This window comes from Armigeres subalbatus, chromosome 1 (genome assembly GCF_024139115.2).
Source record: "Armigeres subalbatus isolate Guangzhou_Male chromosome 1, GZ_Asu_2, whole genome shotgun sequence".
NCBI lineage: Eukaryota > Metazoa > Arthropoda > Insecta > Diptera > Culicidae > Armigeres > Armigeres subalbatus.
The window spans coordinates 265,996,131-266,017,303 of record NC_085139.1 but is presented as its reverse complement, the minus strand read 5'-3'; the positions used below and the strand labels follow the sequence as shown (position 1 = coordinate 266,017,303).

Genomic DNA, 21,173 nt, shown 5'->3' with positions numbered 1-21,173 from the left:
GAGCACAGCAACACAACAACCGAGATTCGCACAGCCGTGCCCCAGCAAACATGTTTTTTGCCGAGATTTCTGTCAAAGTTGCTGAAAATCAGCAAATATTTTTGAAACTCAGCTACAAAGTTTTTATTTGCTGGGCACGATTTTGCCGAGCTGCAGAAATAAAAACTGAGTGTGTGGGGTTCTTTAAAAAGATCCATGGTTCATCAGCTCAATGTAAAGAAGCGAATCTTTCGAACAGCTCCTGAGCGGAGCTCCCATCTCTAATGGGAAAACGTCACGCATGATCACTGCTTGTTGTCTGAGGTTTAATGTTTTGCTTCTATTGATTCCAGATGGGGACGGCTTCTCGGTATTTCACATCGGTCCGACGGTCTTATTTCTAAGCATGTTGCTGACAAGGTATGTAGATATATTCCTCAAGAATCATGAGACTTAAGCAGCTTGATATACAAAATCAGAGCAAATTCGAAAACTATAAATCTTATGAAATTAGAATCAAGGATGATCATCGATTTAGTAGTTTGTCAATAATTCATTCTAGTTAACCATGTCGTTGTATGGTGGAAGGTTTTTCTACAATCATCCTTAACAGGTCGATGCTCGACCACTATTAAAGGTTAGTGGTGCTAGTTGTTACTTATACTAAATGATAACAAAATATGCTATCATTTAGGCTAAGTTATGCTACCAGCGCTATAGCTTCGTTATTAGTGGCGGAACTGTTAGAGTTGTAGATAAACCTTGCATAGAAGTCCACCATACAACACATTTTTAAGGCTTGAATGAGTTATTGACAAACACTAAATGATCGAAGGCAGATTACTAATTGATTGATAACATTCTTGATTAGAACAATTATGAAAAGGGATACGTCAAGATTTTTTTTCAACTACCCGCAACTTTCATGGTGGATTTTAGTTTGCATAGCTATTTGGTTCTTGCCGCTTCATGATCAGTTGGTTATTCAATTGGTGACTCTTTTTTGTTTTATTGTTTCCAGATGATGCCCGACGACGACAAGGGTAGTGCCCCTGAAGAATGTTATTTCGCCCAAGCTGGCCCTGTTTGTCGGCTTGACGGTGGAAATCAGTCCCATCGTGGGTGCCCAGTGCTAGGAGATCGCTGTACGCCGGATGATCGAATCGCTTGATGTAGAATAGTTGGTAACGGTTTATCAACTCACTAAGTCTTATGTTCTTATGAGTCCAAAGGTCTATTATGTCCCTCTGAAGGTAATGTTCGTTAAACTAACAAGTTAGGTGCTACATTGGACTTGATGCCTGTTGAAACTCTGATGATGTGCGTTGTATAAATATAGAAGGAAACGGAAGGCCCTGCGAAGCGCCGATAGCTTTCGACTGGGTGAACGTAAAACAGTGGTGCACAATTATTTTATGAGAAAATCCCTACCATAAACTGTTATCTTAGCTGTGTGATTTAAGTTGCATAATAAATAAGCTACCTTCGGATATAATATTATCTTGTACATACAGCGAAAATTGGGCGCGGTGTGCCAAGCATAGATAGTAATCCGAAGAAAGTGCTTCTTGATAGTAATCTAAGGCGAGGTATGCAGTAAGTAACTTCCGAGGCTCTTGTAGGAGAATGTTGTGGCACATATGCCGGTTTCGGTGTGTCGGTGCGACACCCAAAATATGAAACATAATCGACTGAGCCTGGCGGAGCAAAATCATTTCTGAACCACCCTAATTATTAGTTAGGTGCCGGTGTTTACATTTGCTCCGCGATCAGTTTTTAATCGTTAATTTCGGGCAAAAATAGCAGTTTATATTAAGTTGTCGGTTCAAACAAGTAATTGATTTCAAAAAGTGATGTTCAATTTGCATTCGATCAGCATTTCGAGCTGCTCATGTGTGGAGAAGTGAGTAAAAACTTGATTTTTTCAATTCCCTTTGAGAAGAAGTGAAGTGCAGTGCTAAACCCGCCAAATCGCGAACGGCTATTAAATTGGCACGAAACTGCTGATTTATGATATAATTCGAGCCGAAACACATAGGACTCTTTGGAGAAACATGTTCATTATCACAGGAAGTGAATAAATATGCTGTGAACAGGTTAGTAATTTGAATATTAAACTTTTGTTCGATGCTGTTCGATGCATTCGAATGTTGGTGGGAGAGGAGTGCGGGAGGTGTGGGGTTGGCCCGTGGAAGGTCCGGTGCCATATTGACTGCCATCGTGGTACTCTTCCAACTATGTCCTTAATAAGCATGTTTTTAAGCCCTAATTCAGCTGTATGTAAATTCTTCGAAACGCATTGAGGGTAACTAACATCCTCAAGATCTCCGTAGAAAGTATGTTGAAGCAAGTATATTTTTAATAACTATTTTAAGATTTGCCTAAATCGGGTCTCAAACTGCTGACCTTTGATCGTCCGCCGGTAACGTTGTCATCTACGCAATCCTTGATTTGTTAGTTATGGCTCACTCAATGCATAACATAAATAATCTAATTGCTGAATATGAATCATAATTGGACTCTTATTCAACAAGTCAATCCGTCAAACTAAAGTTGGTTAATGAATGTACAAGATGTTTATTTCAACTATTGTTCAGCCAGTTATAACCATCGCACGCTGGGAAAAAATATGTAAAAAATAATATAACAACGATAAATTGAAATCCGTCCTCAATGCTGTTCATGGAATTTACGAAAATTAAACAAATTTATATTTGGCCTTTCTCGTAATCTCTGAATAACCAGTTACGGTATGATTGACGTTTGAACTCGTTTGAATTAAATCAACCATCAATACCACATATGTAGTAAGTAAACAATTATATCCAAATTTATTTACATACATAGTAGACCTCTTCATGTTTTCAAAAAGTATAAAAAAATTTAACCGGTCAGCTCAGAATCACAATTCTTATGCTAAAATAAACCTCCTGTCAAATTTTCAGCTGATTCGGATAAAATTTCGAGGTGGCTCAAGTCGATTTAGTGTTTTTGGGTTATTTTCAACTTTGAAAAAAATCTAATGAGAAATATAAACGCCGAAAACCATCGCAACAACCTCTATACGGAAGCTTTTGGTGTGCTCTACAAGTTTTGTGAACATTGCGATTCGTTCCGTTCACGTTTTGACCATGTTAAAGTGATTTTTTGAGATTTTAAGTTAGCGTTAGCGTTGTTACGGTATACTTCGTAGATTGGACACTAGTGATACTCATGTTTCTTATGGAATCCTTATCCAGATTGCTATCGGAAATCAAGGTGGGGAGTTACCCTTGATTCCAATCTAAGATAAAAATGGCATAAGCATGAGGATTACTACTCCCGGCCACGCCCATCTTTACCGTAACTAGGGATAGGAAAGAAAATGTTGATGTAGAACTTACTTAACGAGAGGCCCCCGATTTGGCGACGCCCTCATAAGTTCTATGGAGTTGGTGGTTGGGTAGGGTAAGGTAGGTCATGGAGGTTTGCCTCAAGCTGGCAATTCGACCCACAAACTATGTTGTTTTCCTGTTTTTATTTAAACTCTTGCCAGTCGGCTGTCGAAAGAGCATGCTAATATCGATTTTATTTACAGTTTATTCTTTAAGTAATTTACAGGCGATTTCTTAACCTCAATCTATCAACAACTATCCGTTGAACAAATCTAAATTTACCAAATTTGTACTTTCTGCTCAGTGAGCAAAACGATTCTTCTAGGTTCATCGAATACAAAAATCAAACCATGCCTTTTAAAGATAATTATAATAAACATTTTACAAAGTTTTATTTGAAGTATTTTCGCGATTTCTGATATAAAATTCAATAGCTCTGTGACGTAAACGGCCTAAATGCACCACCACCAGAAAATATCCACGCGCTGATCTACCTAAACACATATCACACATAGTAATAGAAATGGTACTTCCTTTTGCGTTGTACAAATATGTTGCATTTCACAAAGAACATGACGCTTCTCTTTTCTCCATTCCATCAAACGTTTCACTCAAATTTCAATAAAACACGTCACCGGATGAATAAAATAAAATAAATAAATAAATGAATAAATAAATAAATACCACAATCACTCGCGAGCGCGTTACTTGTTTGGGATTTGTAAATCACTTGGATAATGGATCCAAAAGCTCTAGAACTGAACACTCACATTAAAGCCCAATCAAAAATAAAAGTTGCCAAAACAATACCACGAGCATGGCCCAGAATCAGTGCCAGCCCCAATGTGCGACTTCATTATAAGAAACTTTGGTCCGGAATGCACTGGTTGGTCCATGCAGCATACAATAATTTAGCGGGTACCAGTACAGGTTCATAAGGTGAATTGCTTGGATAACTCATTCAGTTGCATTATCTATTCGTCTTACTTGCTTATGTTATCTCCGTGCGTGGTTATTGTTCATACTGTGAAGATATTCACGTATTTCCGGCTTCTACCCCGCCAGATAGGCGAATTTAGTCTGTGGCTGCAGCGCATTCCTGGTGATGGAAATTGTTTATTTGGAAGCCTCGTTCACCAGATAATGGGAATTCATCCTGAGGAGTCTACCTTTTCTGCTGCGGTGTCTCAGGTGCGAGCATCGATTGTGGTGTATCTGCGAAACAATTTTTCTAGATATTGGGCTTATTTGGTCCCATTTGCTGAGGATTTCGTGAAGCAGGATTTCGTCGACGTGTATGATCGAGTTTGGAAATATCTGGAGTTGTTGGCCCAAGAAGGGTTCTGGGGCGGTGAAGACTGTATATCCGTTGCGTGTGATCTCTATAATGTTAGCATTACCGTCTGGGATGAACGCACGACGCGCATTATAGAATATCCCAACAAGTCTCTTCCCGCCAGAAAGATTGCCATGTATTAAGTACACCGGTGCACATTACGACAGTGTTCTGTTCTTCGCTCGCATTGATCGTCAAAAGCCTGAAAGATCAGTTGACATTTCGAGAGCAGGGCATGGGCTTAAGGTCGTGCCATTTTATGGACAGCATGCCATATATCAATCATTTCTTGATCAAATTGGTGTTCCCCCAGATGACTCAGCGGTTTCTGCCTTAATAGCCGTTATTGGGAAATTCTCCAGTCTCACCTCAGACTCACATTCTGGTGAGTACATGGGTAGTAATCTTGATTATATTATTTTTTTTATTTTATTGTAGCTCCAGGTATTGTTGGCCGATTTGATTTTGAAGAAGTTGATTCTAAAGTTTTCTTTTCGCTCGCCGAAGTATTCGGCTTAAGTATTATAGTATACATCGGATATACAGATGAGCAACTTATGCTACCCCGCTCTCCGGGTAACTTATCTCCGATAAGAATTTACGTGGGCAACGTAACAGCGGTTTCATCAATGGCAGCGTTCTTTCAGTCCAAACTGTTCATGCTTTGTCGCCTCCGGCAAAGAAAACAAGATCAGGCAACCTTTTGGAGGATACATCTTGTGGTGGTGTATGCAACGTGACTGTTACCGAAAATCACATCACTCCTGTCAAATCTCTTTCAACTACGTTACCGACTTCTGCGGTATCTCCTGTACTGACTGGTGTAAACATTCCCACTATCGTCTCGCCTGTTCATTCAACTCCGCCTTCCAGTGTCTCGGACGCGCCACATGCATCCCTGCCGTCAATTGGTGTAGTTGTATCCTGCACTCCTTTAGGGCAGCCCGATTCAGTTAATAATACTGATTGCTTTCTCAAGATGGTCTCTTGGAACGTGTCAGGATGTCGGACACGCAAGAAGCGGAGTGATATCGACTATTTTCTGCATCAGAATAGAGTTGCAATTGCTTTTCTACAGGAGGCGAACATCGATGCTGCAAGGTCCGATACAAGCAATTTCGTTTGGCTTACTGGAAGCACTCGCATAAACCGAAAACGTAATTTGGCTATTCTCATTTCCAAATGGCATAATATCCGCGTAAGTGATGTTAATTCCCTAGGATCGTACATCTTGACGGCGAATGTTTGCTACACCATTGGTCTTTCAACCCATCGTGTGATAGTTGTAAACGTCTATGCACCTAACAAGGCCAACTGGACATATTTGGGTCAGCTGGGAGGTTTTTATGAAAGCTGCTCCGACAAAGAACTAGTGATATTGGTTGGGGATTTCAATAGTCATCTTGCGTACAGCGATTCCACAGATCGAGAGAGAAATTGTCTCGGCAGGATCACGTGTCACGATAGAAGCAACGAAACCGGAGTACAGTTGCGTTATTTTTTGTTACGGCATAATATGGTGGTTCGTACCATTAGAGCCAGCAACTCACTGATGTGGACTTGAACCAACGGCGTGTTCACAGTTGGATCATGTCATCACTCCTCTTCAATCCAAACATTACTTACGTGACCTCAGAGCGAAGATGTCGATTAGTGTTAAAACGGATCATAAGATGATAATCTGGTCTATTGTGCCAAATAGGAAGTCAACTGCTCTTTCCAGGGTTAAATGTAACCAACAACTGAGAAACTTCAGGTCACCTCACTTTCTACCGTTAGGTGAACCGTCCATCTTACAGCATGCAGAAACCCAAAAGATTTTCCACGAAGAGCTCCAGAAAACTCATTCTGACCAACGGTTGCCTCCTCAAGATGCGTGGAAGGCTTTGATGCAGAGAACAAAATATGCAGCAGAAAAGGATCTTTAATCTCGAGGTCGCCTACCGTTCGATCGTGACTGTCGAAAGTTAGTGGCCTTGATCTGCAAATATAGGTTCTGGATGTCGTGGAAGCCATCGGTGGAAATTTCTACGAAGCTGTCTGCTGTTATTTCTCGTCTGAGATTGGTGTTACAGCAGTACGACGAGAGGAAGTGTGAAGAGTTCTTCAACAGTCTTCAGCAGTATCCGTATGGGGTTCGTATTAACCGTACTCATATGTACCTGAAGAAGCATCGCAAGCGTAGGGATGTATAGTTCTCGTCCATTCCAATCAGCAGTTGGAGCGCAGCAAGTGATGGGCTAAATATCGGGTTGCCCGGGCATATTCCAGAGACTGATGTTCATGAATTACCAGCAGGACCTACCCTTTACGACGTACGACGAATCTTAGACTCGATGGCAAATGGAAAAGCTACTGGCCAGGATCGCCTACCTGTTGAATGCCTGAAGTATGCGGATTATTCTGTCTTGTTGGAGTTGAAAGACCTATTAGAAGCTGTGTGGGTCAAAAACAAACTCCCAGATGAAAAAACACTATTGTTATTCCGATACCAAAGGTACGGAAACCAACGTCTCCATCGCAATATCGTCGAATTTGTTTAACAAGCACTGGTTACAAAATATATGCGATGTGGGTTTTGGAGACGCTCCGGCGATATGATATGTAAAATCATTAGCCGCTTACCCTGAATACTACATCTTTCTCCTTCCCTACTCTTTCAGTTTTGTAAGAATATGATTTCAATTTTATAAATATTTCATTATAAAGAAAAATCATACCTAAATTGCTCCAAAATAAATTAAAACAATTCTTAATATTGTAGTACCATCAACATCTAATGCAAAGAAGAACAAACTTGATATGTTAAGTACCGTCATATTTTTGCTAAAAACTAATAATGATTGTGGGTCACATTTTAATTTTTTTTTCGGAATTCTACTTGCTTCTGCACAATTCGGAATACACTAAAAATGCCTCGGAGTCCTGCTCGGTACTCACAAAGAGCAATCCTCTATAGAACTTGCAAACGTAGTCCTACGTCAACATTCTTTGGAGTTTTACTCACTCTGGAATAAATAAAACAACGCCTCAGAGTCCATTTGCAAAATGTATTCCTTCATAGAAGCCACAGACGTAATCCTACGTCAACATGTCTCGGAGTTCTACTTGCTCCGGAATTACCAAAAATGCTTTGGAGTCCTTCACATTTGCAAAGTTTACTCTTCCATAGAATACACAGACGTCAAAATGCCTCGCCTCGTTTCGGAATGAACACAAAATGAAATAAACACAAATTTTCTCGTAGTCGTGCTCTGTATTCGCAGAGTGTGGTCCTCTATAGCATACCCAGACGTAGTCCTACGTCAACATGCCTCGGAGTTCTGCTCGCTCCGGAATAAACAAAAATGCCTCGGAGTGCTTCACATTCACAAAGTGTACTCTTGTATAGAATACACAGGCGTAGTCCTACGTCAATATGCTTCGGCGTTCTACTCGCTTCAGAATAAACACGAAAATGCCTCGAAGGTCGGCTCGCATTCACAAAGTGTACTCCACATAATACACAGACGTAGTCCAGCGTCAACATGTCTCGAGGTTCTACTCGCTCCGAAAAAGAAACAAAAAATGTCTCGTAATCTTGCAATGCATTCGCAAAGTGTACTGCTCTACGGAATACCCAGATGCAGTCATACGTTAAAATGTCTTTGATGTGTACTCGCTCCGGAATGAACACAAAATGCCTTGGAGTACTGCTTTGCATTTTCAAAGTAAACTTTTTGTTGAATACACAGACGTAGCCCTACTTCAACACGCATCGAAGTTTTACACGCTCAGGAATAAACACGAAAATTCCTCGAAGGTCTGCTTCCCATTCACAAAATGTACCCTACAGACATAATCCTACGTCAACATGCCTCGGAGTTCTACTCGCTCCGGAATGAACAATAATTGTCTCAGACACCTGCTCTGTATTCGCAAAGTGTGGTCCTCTATAGAAAACCCAGACCCTACGTAAACATGTCTCGGATTTCCACTCGCTCCGGAATCAACAAAAAATGCCTCACATTCGCAAAGTGTACTCCTCCATAGAATACACAGCCGAAGTCCTATGTTTACGGAATGAACACAAAATGTCTTGGAATCCAGCTTCGCATTTGCAAAGTGGTCACAGACGTAGTTCGACGTCAACATGCCTCGGAGTTTACTCACATTCACAAAAAAAACGCCTCGGAGTCTGCATTCGCAAAGTGTACTCCTCTATAGAATACCCAGATGCAGTCCTACGTCAAAATGTCTCTGATGTTTACAAGCTCCGGAATGAACACAAAATGCCTTGGAGTCCTGCTTTGCATTTTCAATGTTTACTCTTCTTTTGAATACACAGACGAACCCCTACTCCAACATGCCTCGGAGTCCTACACGCTCCGGAATCAACAAAAAAATGCCTCACATTCTCAAAGTGTACTCCTCTATAGAACACACAGCCGTAGTTCTACGTCTACGGAATGAACACAAAATGTCTTGGAATCCTGCTTCGCATTTGCAAAGTGGTCACAGACGTAGTTCGATGTCAACATGCCTCGGAGTTCTAATCGCATTCACAAAATAAAATGCCTCGGATTTTTTACTCACTTCGGAATGAACACAAAAAGGAATAAACACAAATTTTCTCGGAGTCGTGCTCTGTATTCGCAGAGTGTGGTCCTCTATAGCATACCCAGACGTAGTCCTACGTCAACATGCCTCGGAGTTCTGCTCGCTCCGGAATAAACAAAAATGCCTCGGAGTGCTTCACATTCACAAAGTGTACTCTTGTATAGAATACACAGGCGTAGTCCTACGTCAATATGCTTCGGCGTTCTACTCGCTTCAGAATAAACACGAAAATGCCTCGAAGGTCGGCTCGCATTCACAAAGTGTACTCCACATAATACACAGACGTAGTCCAGCGTCAACATGTCTCGAGGTTCTACTCGCTCCGAAAAAGAAACAAAAAATGTCTCGTAATCTTGCAATGCATTCGCAAAGTGTATTGCTCTACGGAATACCCAGATGCAGTCATACGTTAAAATGTCTTTGATGTGTACTCGCTCCGGAATGAACACAAAATGCCTTGGAGTACTGCTTTGCATTTTCAAAGTAAACTTTTTTTGTTGAATACACAGACGTAGCCCTTCTTCAACACGCATCGAAGTTTTACACGCTCGGGAATAAACACGAAAATTCCTCGAAGGTCTGCTTCGCATTCACAAAATGTACTCTACAGACGGAATCCTACGTCAATATGCCTCGGAGTTCTACTCGCTCCGGAATGAACAAAAATTGTCTCGGACACCTGCTCTGTATTCGCAAAGTGTGGTCCTCTATAGAAAACCCAGACGTAGTCCTACGTAAACATGCCTCGGATTTCCACTCGCTCCGGAATCCTGCTTCGCATTTGCAAAGTGGTCACAGACGTAGTTCGACGTCAACATGCCTCGGAGTTCTAATCGCATTCACAAAATAAAATGCCTCGAAGACCTGCTCGCTCCGGAATAAACAAAAAAAAATGCCTCGGAAACCTGCTCGTTCCGGAATAAACAAAAAATGCCTCGGAGACCTGCTCGCTCCGGAATAAACAAAAAAAAATGCCTCGGAGACCTGCTCGCTCCGGTATCTTTTATTATATCCTCGGGAGACCTGCTCGCTCCGGGATCATGTTTTATTAAACACTCGAAGACCTGCTCGCTTCGGTATTTTTTTTTCTATGATTTCGGAGACCTGCTCGCTCCGAAATCCACAACATGAGAGCATACTTACCATTTAGTAACTAGCACATTAATGGATGTGGCAAGCGAGGGGCAATCAACTGCGTAAATCAGTTGAATTGTAAATACATGCATCTAAAAATACATCAAAAAATACCTGAAAAATACAAAAATTCTTTTTATTACTTCAATTCGAAATAATTCATTAATACGCCGACAATTCGTCAATACGATGTAAAATACAATTTTAATACCTGATTAATACGCCGACTGACCAAAAATACGTCAATACCTATCAATACAAATCTGTTATTTTGACAGATGTGGACTTCTTATTTTGAAGAAGAAAATCACGCACGCAAATAACTCGCGAAGGCACGTAATCTTGATTCCACTTTTATTACCAGGATTATAACCGATTCGATCATCGGTATCTGCACCAAGGAAAATGGACACAACTGAGTTGGACATCGATAATTCCTTTGGAATATTGTGGAGGAGGTCCTTGGAGAACAAATCCCCAGCTGCGGATCCGTTGCTCGTAAAAAATAACAATGTATGAAACATCATTCATCCTAAAACTTTTATATTGTGTCCGTTTGCCGTTTTTCATACTTTTGCTGAAAATGTTTGATATATCATGAATTTTATCATATTTTTAAGTTTCGGCCATATTGATTCTCAAAGTAAAAAATGATTTTTCGGTAAGAAATTATTATTTGAATATCTTTTCTATATCATGCAGTGACAGGTATTCTCTGCAAGTCTCGATGGCAAAATAGGCACCGGACTTTGGTTGAGAAACTATTGTCTATCCGGGAGAAAGTTAAACCGCTTTTTATACCGAAGTTGGATTTTTCTCCAGATACAGTCCCGACTTCCGAATTCTAAGTTGGTGATACGCCGACAATATCAATAAATTTTTTTCCGTGCTTTGTTTTGGAAATAATTTGAGATTTTTCCCTCTCTCCCTTCCATTGCTATTTGTCAGCTTGAGCGAAGCATAGCCGCTATTCCCTCCTCTCTGTTCCTCTACTGTGGAAATTCATAAAGAACTGTCTTAGGATGTATGAAGGATTTTGCTTCGACTTCGCGAATAGCCGAAACGAAAAAAAAATAGCTTCAATAGCTAGCAAAAAATACAAATCATGGTGAAAAATACACGTAAAATACAAATTATGATAAACTTAATACACTACAATACAAAAATACGCAAAAATACTTCAATACGTGAAAAAATACGGAAATACAAAATAATTCCTCAATACGCCTTGTCAATTCAGGCAGATGAATCGTAAATACGTAAGTTGACAGCCCCTCGGTGGCAAGCACCATTTTCATGCGCTAGTTACAAATATAAAACCAACACTACCGACTGCGACATGTCGTATTCCAGCCGAAAACGGCTGAATAGAATCCGCCGTTGAAGAGCGGTGCGACTGTTCGTTTTAAAAACAACAAACTCTCTTCGTCGTTGCTACTCAACCCGATGGCGCTACCAACACCATCTCACACTGCGGTGGTTGCAATGCGCTAGCATTGCCATACCCCGCCGCGCAACCTCTCTTAGCCCTTCACAAGCTACCGATTCCTTGGCACACGCTTAAATGAAGCAAAGTTCGTCAGAAAATTCAATATGTTGCTCTCCATACTCTCAAATACTCAATCATGCACAGATTCTTTCACGATAGAGATCAATATTAGTGCATATGCAAAATTGAGAGTTCGAATCAAGTCTAATGTAAAACTTGCCACATTGTACGGTAAATTGGGGCATGCGAAATATGTGATTTCACGATTGGTATATTTGATTGCTTATGTTTAATGCACTATCCGCAATAGCAGAATCAATTCATAGTCTAGAATAACTTATACAAACTAAAATCATTAGCCGCTTACCCTGAATACTACATGTGGGATATCACTAAGCTGCATTTTTAAACGACAGGTCAACCACTGATCACTTTTATGTAGTGCAACGTATTCTCCAAGAACGGTGGTATGGAGGAATTCCCGTGGCTATAATGTCGCTAGATATCGAAAAGGCGTTCGATGCGGTCAATCTCACATGTCTTCCGGCCATTCTTAAAGGTACTCACATGTCTAATTACAACATTAAATTATTTCATTTGTGTGCATATTTCACAGCAAAGGGAGTGCCATGCTGTATTGTTAACCGTGTTGTGGAGTGTTTGGTGGGTGACATAGAGCAAACCCTTTGGCAAGGGGAAGTTTCGCATCCTACTCCGCGTCGCATTGGCATAAAACAAGGTTGTCCGTTAAGCCCCTTTGTTTTTAACTTGGTCATGGAGGCGGTGCTAGAAAGTGCAGAGGAGGATTGCGGCTTGTTTTGATTGAACCAGGAAGGCTCGATTACCCTAAGGCTGATTACCCGAAAGAAGAGTTCTACGCACAGCTGGAGAAGACATACGATGGATGACCACTGCGGAACGTCAAAATCGTCATCGGTGACATGAACGCGCAGGTAGGAAGGGAGGAAATGTATAGACCGGTCATCGGACCGGATAGTCTGCACACCGTATCGAATGACAACGGCCAACGATGCATAAACTTCGCAGCCTCCCGCGGAATGGTAGTCCGAAGCACCTTCTTTCCCCGCAAAAATATCCACAAGGCCACATGGAGATCACCCAACCAAGAAACGGAAACCCAAATCGACCACGTTCTAATCGACGGTAAATTCTTCTCCGACATCACGAACGCCCGCACTTACCGCAGTGCGCATATTGAATCCGACCACTACCTCGTTGCAGTATGCCTGCGCTCAAAACTCTCGACGGTGAACAACACGCGTCGAAGTCGGACGCCGCGGCTTAACATTGGGCGGCTACAAGTCGCTAGACTAGCCCAAGAATACGCGCAGTAGCTGGAAGTGGCACTCCCAACGGAAGAACAGCTAGGTGCAGCGTCTCTTGAAGATGGCTGGAGAGATATTCGATCCGCCATTGGTAGCACCGCTGCACTTGGCACGGTGCCCCCGGATCAGAGAAACGACTGGTATGACGGCGAATGTGAGCAGTTAGTAGAAGAGAATAATGCAGCATGGGCGAGATTGCTGCAACACCGCACGAGGGCGAACGAGGCACGATACAAACGGCGTAGAACAGACAAAACTCGATTTTCCGGAGGAAAAAGCGCCTGCAGGAAGATCGAGACCGTGAAGAGACGGAGGAACTGTACCGCGCTAATAACACTCGAAAGTTCTTTGAGAAGTTGAACCGTTCACGTAAGGGCCACGTGTAACAGCCCGATATGTGTAAGGACATAAACGGAAACCTTCTTACGAACGAGCGTGAGGTGATCCAAAGGTGGCGGCAGCACTACGAAGAGCACCTGAATGGCGATGTGACAGACGAAGATGGCGGTATGGTGATGGACCTGGGAGAACGCGCGCAGGACATAATTCTACCGGCTCCGGATCTCCAGGAAATCCAGGAGGAGATTGGCCGGCTGAAGAACAACAAAGCCCCTGGGGTTGACCAACTACCAGGAGAGCTATTTAAACACGGTGGTGAGGCACTGGCTAGAGCGCTGCACTGGGTTATTACCAAGATTTGGGAGGAGGAAGTTTTGCCGCAGGAGTGGATGGAAGGTGTCGTGTGTCCCATCTACAAAAAGGGCGATAAGCTGGATTGTAGCAACTACCGCGCAATCACATTGCTGAACGCCACCTACAAGGTACTCTCCTAAATTTTATGCCGTCGACTAGCACCAATTGCAAGAGAGTTCGTGGGGCAGTACCAGGCGGGTTTTATGGGCGAACGCTCCACCACATCATCTATTTTTTGTGGCTTTAATATTCAGTTTATTTGTAGTTCATTTACAATTAAAAGTTATTTACAGTTTTAAAAATTAACGTCCAAGTGGAAGACCAATGAGTTTACATTTATAGCATCGTTACTTAAATTAACAAAGTTAATGTAATTTGTTAACATTCGTAAAATCTCCACTCGTTTACGTTTGTTCACCCCTGCCAGAGTAGGTATCGCCAACTCTTCGTAAGAGAATCTTCTCCATCCATTCATTAGCCCTGCTATTCTCTGCTGTAGGAACATCCAAGCCGGGCCGACACGAGGACAAGAGCAAAATTTGTGCTGGAGCGTTTCTTGTAAATGGTTCCCGCAATGGGTGCAGTTGTCGTCTGCTACTCGTTGCATTGTATGAAGCAGCTTCCGATGCTCGGTCTTTCCATTCACAAACAAGTAGAGCTGCGAACGGTGTATTGAAGACAGTTGTTTGTATCCAATGTTTCTCCACACGCGGGGCCAGTCGATCGTCGGACTATTTTGTTCCACTTTAGGCCGTTCTGTTTGCTGCACAAAATGCTGGTGGATTTGATCAGCGGAGGGGTTTTGTTGGATTTGGTGAGGGATTTGGGATAAGCATGATAGGATTGTTTTGATGTCGGGATGATCTATTGAAATTGCAGGGCGAGGATTAACGTGGAGAAGAAAGGATCTATAGTAAGGAAGGGAGTCGATCTCTTTCAGATGTCTGTTCAAAGCCAGACTACGACTTTTGAGGGCCGGGATGTGCAGATTTAAACCCCCGTGTTCCTGTTTCCGAGCCAATTGCATCATCGGCACGCGGGCGACAATACCCCTCCACAGTAACGTACCCATCGTCGACGTTATCTTCGCTGTATGTAGGTTCAGTGGAGGCAGCACCGATGAGAGGTACCATAATTTTGCTGTGCCGAAAGTGTTTAACATAATCACCTTCTGGTGTAACGTCAGAGTGCGAAAAGCGTGAAACCACATTTGTTGGGAGAACTTGCCCACCATCGCATTCCAATTCAACGTCGTCATCAATCGTATCGAGTTCGCGAAGGTGATACCTAGAATTTTGACGACATTTACCGTTTGCAGCCACGGAATTACCTTCGCAATAGCCAACATTAATCGACATCGTCCGCCATCTGCACCTCACCATAGATGGTACGCAGCACTTTCCTTTCGAAAACTCCGAGTGCGCGTTGGTCCTCCACGAGCATCGTCCAAGTTTACCGGTCTAATGAGCGTTTTGTAGATTGTCAGTTTGGTATGTCGGCGAACTCTATTCGATCGGAGCGTCTTGCGGAGTCCAAGGTACGTACGATTTCCAGCCACTATGCGTCTCCGAATTTCTCTGCTGGTATCATTTTCGGCAGTCACCAGTGAGCCCAAGTACACAAATTCTTCTACCACCTCGATTTCGTCACCACCGATGCAAACTCACGGTGGGTGGCTCACATTGTCGTCTTGAACCTCTTCCTATCATGTACTTAGTCTTCGACGTGTTGATGACTAGTCCGATCCGCTTAGCTTCCTCCATCCTCTCAAAGTTACGTGCCATAATATCTATGTCGTCGGCGAAGCCAAATAGCTGGACGGACTTATTGAAAATTGTACCACTCGTGTTAATCTTTGCTCTTCGTATTACCCCTTCTAGAGCATGACGACACGCCACATCGTCACTGACGCCAAATGCCCGGATGAGAAGCTGAAATTTCCTTATCCCAAATCCTAAGCCCCGTCCATCCTTAAACATTGTAAACTAACCTCGAGTCACCACGAGTACGCTGGCTCCTTCCCCTCTCTTATTAACTGTATAATAAAATGATATTGATTGTATATATCACAAAGAACCATGGCTCCGTAAAGTGTTATACACGCCTGAGCCTACCAAATAAACGAACTTGGAAAAAAAAATTACCCCTTCTAAAGCGATGTTGAATAGTAGACACGAAAGACCATTACCTTGCCGTAACCCTCTGCGCGTTTCAAAGGGACTCGAGAATGCCCCTGAAACTTGAAGTACGCACATCACCCGAACCATCGTCGCCTTGATCAATCGTGTCAGTTTATCCGGAAATCCGTGTTCATGGATTAGCTGCCATAGCTGGTCCCGATCGATTGTTCATATGCGGCTTTGAAGTCGATGAATAGATGATGTGTGGGCACGTTGTATTCGCGGCATTTCTGCAGTACTTGGCGAATGGCAAACACCTGATCCGTGGTGGAGCGTTCGCCCATAAACCCCCCCTGGTACTGCCAAATGAACTCCCTTGCAATTGGTGCTAGTCGACGGCATAAAATTTGGGAAAGTACCTTGTAGGCGGCGTTCAGCAATGTGATTGCGCGGTAGTTGATACAATCCAGCTTTTCGTCCTTCTTGTACATGGGTCACACGACACCTTCCATCCACTTCTGCGCCAGAACCTCATCCTCCCAAACCTTGGTAATTACCCAGTGCAGCGCTCTAGCCAGTGCCTCACCACCGTGTTTAAATAGCTCTCCTGGTAGTTGGTCAACCCAAGATTTCCTGGAGACCCGGAGTCGGTAAAATTGTGTCCTACGCGCGTTCTCCCATCACCATACCGCCATCTTCGTCTGCCACATCGCCATTCAGGTGTTCTTCGTAGCGCTGCCGCCACCTTTGGATCATCTCTAATGCCGCATTTTACACCCTCCGAATTGTGCCGCTATTGAACAATTGTGGGTGGCGCTTCATGCACATGGTTATACCTTATACATTTGCGTATTATACATCCCTCCTGATCGAGTCACCGATCCAGTACCTGCCGCTCATCACTCTGAATCATTAACATGGATTACATCTGAAATGAGTATAACTGACAAAATACTTATTCTGGGAGATTTCAACATGCGCACAATTAATTGGAAACAAGGGTCAGCTGGTTATCTGTTCCCTGATCTGGCTCAATCTTCAATGAGCAGCATTCAGAATCAACTACTGGCTGACTACAGTCTAGCAGGTCTCATTCAGTTAAACGCTGTCCACAATCAGAGAGCGCGAATGCTCGATCTATGCTTTGCAAGTACTGATCTTATGCAGTATGTTACCGTCACAAAGGCCCCTGTCCCCCTCGTAAAAGAATGCTGCCATCATCCGCCTTTACAGTTGGACATACGGAAATGTGTTCCACACAAGTTTCTACCAGTAGTTGAAACTAGCCGCTACAACTACAAAAAAACCAACTTCATAGAAATGAGTCGTTTTCTCTCCACCATCAGTTGGGATGAAATTTTGAAAGGCTTGAGTTTAGAAACACACATCAATTGTAGTTTATGCAATTGACCATTATACTCCAAGAATTGCTACCAAAACACACATGCATCCACCTTGGTCGAATATCACTCTTAAGGCTCAAGACTCCGTAACTCTGTTTTGAAAATTAATGACGTTATTGCTTGTTAGTATTGATGAGGCAACTTGTAAGAAAAAGTGACGAAAATTTGAGGTGGGTGGAAATGGGGTGGTAAAAGCTTGTCAGCCGCTGCATAATGTTGCCAGATGCAACAAAATGTTTATTTTTGAACATTTATGAAATATTTATTATATGGAAACTTATTTTAAATTTCTTCGTACACCACTGGGCTTTCAACATACAGTGTTGGGGAAAGTACAGTAAAACACTTTGATTCTCCGAATATTTACATTTTATCCGGTAAAATTTCGTGCACTGAGCAGTCGAGCACACTGAGACAGTTTCCCAAATAAATTTTTTAAATTTTATAAAGACGAAATTAAGTCTTTTTTATTCTTCATCCGCAGACTGTTTGTTTGCTGCTGCGTGAGTCTCGTGCCATCCATCCACACTTTCTTGTGCGCAGTGCAAATAGAACAGAATCGAGTTGAATTAGGCTGTGGCACACAGCCTTGAAAGAGTGCTAGCCACAGATACTGATTTATTAGTTCTAATCTGTAAAATGAGTAAGGAATAATGAAATGTATATTTGCCGGCACCAAAACCGGATATACGTTGAGAAATTATTCTACGAAAACATTGATTGTGGGGGGAGAAAATAGTAAAAGTATGTGCTGTCGCCTGCTTGGTCGTAGCTGCTGCTGCGGCTGCCATAGTTTTGTTTTGTTACTGCATGGTAGGATGAACGGCACGGTAAAATAAATGTCATTCTCCACTCTGCCAACAGAAGCTTGTATAATCTTTTCTTTTTTTCTGATTGATTTGATTAATTCCAAACAAACCGCAATAATTATTTGATCAAATAAATCTGGCAACGATGAAATGATGATTCTTTTCTTGTATATGCATAAAGTTGTTTGCGTGTCGACTAGCATATTTGATGTATTGTTTTGATATTTCTAAGTTGCTTTGCCGAGATTTTGAGCGCAATATTTCACCTAATGCGGTAGTGAATTTGGGTGTTCCGAATTTTGCAACATTCACAATACGGCCGTCAAGTTTGTCTCTCACTTCAAATTTTTTAAAGCAGTTTTCGTTGGTTTTTCGACATGAAGTGACGAAATTGGTGTTCAACATCAAAGACAAAAGTGAAAGTTAGGTAGTGAATTATGTTTAGTTGTGATAAAATCAAGAAAACGGCGAGAAAAGAACAAGTGAAAAGCTGAGTGCATGTGTATGTGTGTGTCTCGATCGTTCGGAGTTGGTGTGTGTATAATTAGTATACGAAAATTTCTCTAGGAAAAAAGCAGTTTTAGGCGCTTTTCAGTTTATTAATTGATAATTAATTAGCTAGGTGAGTGAAAAATTCATATGAAAATACCATGAATATACGTTGACTGAGGTAAGTTGGTGAATAGCAGTGAAATATTGAATTTTGGCTAAAATTTCATTAGTATTAGTGCGAATGAGAACAAAATCATCTTCATCATCAAATTGATTACGGTTTATAGAGCCTTAAACGTTTAAAATCTGCAAAAAGGTCAGCTCTTAGAAAACATTCGAACTATCATACTCCACATACCAGACTGAACTATATTTATGTTAGTAGTAGATACAAACGATTGAACAACCAACTGTTCCTCTCACATATTCGTCGTACCCAACGAAATCTGAAACGCAACCCTAAGAAGTTTTGGTCAAACGTTGATGAACAGAGAAAAGAAACTGGTTTTCCGGCCACCATATGGTGTTGAATGGCAAGGAAGCTTGCTCACGCTCTTTAATAACGAATCTCTTCAGGGAACAATTTTCCTCTGTATACAGACGAACTTCTGGATCCACATCATGTTATCCACGCTGCTACAAATGTACCTTTACGTTCCTCTGCTGTGAGCACTCATTCCTTAGTTTCACGAACTACTATTGAATCTGCATGTTCCCGCTTGAAAGGATCTAGTACTGAAGAAATGCAGCGGAGCGATTCCAAGCAACAGCATCAAAATTTAAGAAAATTTTTAATTCATGATTTTCTATTGAGTTGAAACTTTGCACAGTTTTTCAATTTCATCTAAATCGTCATTTTTCGATATCAAATCTTCATATTGAGTCACGACTAACTTTTCAAAAGGGTGTATGTGAAAATGGTTCAAAAATATTTAAAAAGCTGCACAGCAAAAACGGAATGTTCGATTGTTATGATTTTTTTCAGCAAAGTTAGACAACTAAATGGTGATTCTTAAGAAAATGTGCAAAGTAAAAAAAAATTTTTTTGCCTTTAAAAATATCATTTTTGTCACAAAAACTCAAATATCTCAAAACCCTATCTTTTTTCGAACGTAATTTTTTTAGGGAAAACGGTCCATTATATTAGCTATCTACCATAAAAATTTGGTGATGGTAAACTAATAAACGAAAAAGTTATGACATTTCAAACATTTCACAATTTTCACATATAGTAAACAAAAAAATTTCCGTGTATTTTTTTTTTCAAAAATCGCAGTTTGATGCTGATTTTATTGTTAAGGGCCTTGCGTGAGTTAAACAAGTTGTTTGTATGATATTCCATATTTATGTATTCATCGATATTATGTATATTATATGTATAAATATTATATGTATAAATAAATAAAATGAATTAATATTATCCTAAGTATTAAATTAAATGTGGCAGTTACACAATGTTGTTATAGAAACTCTAAGAGTTTTGGGTTTGAATTTTGGTATAGGTTATGATATCATGAAAACAGTTTATTAATACTTATTTTTATTTATTTTTATTCAAATTTTTAAAATATCGAACACTTTTGAATTATTATCAGCACAGTTTGAGTATAGTTTTGCTTTTAATTTTATTTTCCGACAATGGAATGAAACAGTGAAATTTTTGGGTTCCTTGGATCGTTTTCGCGTTATTAAATTGCTCGCTGAGCTCTGAAGCCTTTATTTCGTACTCTTCAGTAGTAGTAAAACAAAATGATAATTTGGTTAAATCTTTTTCTTTTCTACGATTTGCCCAATCAAAAGTTCTTTCGCAGTTTTAATTGGATGCTCACGTTCTTTGGCTAAACTTGCTCTTGTGGCCATGCGCTTTATTGTTCCTCCAATAGCATCACAAGGACCTTTGCCATGTGACGTAGCAAAAATGCCATTCTGCATCAATTCCGTACATTGATTTAAATTGACATAGGCTCGAAAAATTCTTACGATTTTTGTACTGCGACGCTGCTCCATCAGACATGAAATATATCTTTTTGACTTCTTTATGCTTATCAACGCGTAAAAAGTTAATCATTTTTTCAATGAACAAGTTTACGGATACTGAATCGTATCTTAAATCTTCGGAAATTATAATAAAACTTAAGTGTTCAATTTGCGTACTTCCATTAAAATAAATAACGAATGGATGAATTGTAGCTTGTTGTACGTTCCAGTGATGGGACTGCACTTCATCTTGCAATACAAAGCTGTAATTTTCAGAAAAATCACAAATGACTAAAAATTCACCATTTTGTAATGTATTTTTCGTATTTTTAAAAAGCTGGATTGTTCTGTTTTAATGAAATCGTGAGGATTAAACTTTCTAATTTCAAGCAAAATATGACACAAACTCATCTACAGGTTTT

General features: G+C 41.0%; 1 long non-coding RNA gene across 1 annotated transcript in view; it reads left to right on the top strand.

The window, feature by feature from the left end:
- Window positions 1-342: 342 nt before the first annotated feature.
- Window positions 343-21,173, top strand: part of LOC134213645 (uncharacterized) — a 42,112-nt gene continuing 21,281 nt past the window's right edge. Inside the window, exons 1-2 of the long non-coding RNA XR_009979500.1 lie at window positions 343-399; window positions 1,001-1,169. This is a non-coding gene — a long non-coding RNA (uncharacterized LOC134213645). The remainder of the gene's footprint in view (window positions 400-1,000; window positions 1,170-21,173) is intronic.